This window comes from Mastomys coucha, unplaced genomic scaffold, assembly GCF_008632895.1.
Source record: "Mastomys coucha isolate ucsf_1 unplaced genomic scaffold, UCSF_Mcou_1 pScaffold23, whole genome shotgun sequence".
In the NCBI taxonomy this organism is placed as follows: domain Eukaryota; kingdom Metazoa; phylum Chordata; class Mammalia; order Rodentia; family Muridae; genus Mastomys; species Mastomys coucha.
In genome coordinates this window covers 113,745,402-113,746,796 of record NW_022196906.1, presented here as the reverse complement: position 1 = coordinate 113,746,796, position 1,395 = coordinate 113,745,402, and the positions used below count along the sequence as shown (strand labels likewise).

General features: G+C 48.6%; 1 protein-coding gene across 1 annotated transcript in view; it reads left to right on the top strand.

Moving 5' to 3' along the window:
- LOC116073721 (sodium channel protein type 11 subunit alpha-like) overlaps window positions 1–1,395 on the top strand; it is a 131,895-nt gene that overhangs the window by 84,410 nt on the left and 46,090 nt on the right. The gene's annotated exons all lie outside the window — the stretch shown is intronic.

The window sequence follows — 1,395 nt, the reverse complement described above, 5'->3', positions numbered from 1 at the left end:
GTGTGGGTGTGGGGAGTGTGTGGAGGGGTGGGTGGGTGTGGGTGTGTGAGTGTGTGTGTATGTATATGTGTGGGTATGGGTGTGTGTGTGCTCGTGTGTGCATGCAAATGCATGTGTCTGTGTAAGAGTGTGCGTGTGCATGTGTGTGCATGTGTGTATGTGGGGGTGTCTGTGTGAGTGCATGTTTGTGCGTGTGTGAGTGTGTTTGTGAGTATGTGGGGATGTGGGAGGTGTCTGTGTGTGCGTGTGTGTGTGCATGGGTATGGTGTGTGTGTGTGTGTGTGTGTGTGTGTGTGTGTGTGTGTGTATGTGTGTGTGTGTGTGAGATACATGGATGATCAAGCAGAACACTGACTTGAATAGCCAGGAAGTTTTTCCTGCCAAGCACATGCAGAGGAAATGACCTCTGCATATAGCTAGCATGTGGCAAAGTCAAGAACATCGGACAGCAATCCAGAGGCCAACACTGATTGGCTATGAACCCTTGAGAGACACAGAGGTAAGCGTAAGAGACAGAGGTAAGCTCTGCTCTCTAAGAAAGTCCATGGTGATGGCAGTTACCAAGGACAAGGGATGATAGGGCTTAGGAGAAGAGAAGAAAGTCAGGTATGGGGCATGGACAATTGAAGGTACTGTGAGGGTTAATGTTGATTGTCAATTTGGCAGGACCTAAAAAAACCAGAGGACAAAAGGGGATGAATGTCTGGGCATGTCTGTGAGGGAATTCCTAGATTACTGGGGGTGGGAAGACCCATTCTACATATAGAAGGCACATTTCTCAGGCTGGAGTCTTGAATTGAAAGAAGAAAGTGGGAACACCAGCAACTCATTCTCTCTCTCTCTCTTTCTCTCTCTCTCTTTTCTATCTCATTTTCTCTCTCCTCTCTCTTTTTCTCTCCTCTCTCTCCTTCTCTCTCTCTTCCCCTTCCCCTCTCTCCTTCTCTCTCTTTCTCTCTCCTTCTCTCTCTCTTTCTCTCTTTCTCTCTTTCTCTCTCTCTCTGTCTCTCTCTGTCTCTCTCTCTCTCTCTCTCTGTCTCTCTCTCCTTCTTGACTGTAGTCACAGTGTGACTAGCTGCCTCTCTTCCCTGCTACCATGCCCTCCCTGCCATGATGGAGTATACCCTCAAATTGAGAGCCCAGATAAGCCCGTCCCCCTTTCTTCCTTCAGTTCTCCTGTCATGCTATTTTGTCACCAGGGTTCTGTCAGCTACTTGAGCTCAGGCCCTTAGGTTCCTGTACCCCTGATTTGCTGAGTACCATTTCAGAGACTCCTGCAGGCCAAGAGAGGCCATGTAGTAATTCAAATGTGCAGAAGGCCCCATCTGCCCCTAGTCTTTCATGATCTTGAGTATCTATACCTTTCCTGGGGCTCACTGTTTGCTGTCAGCCAGGGCT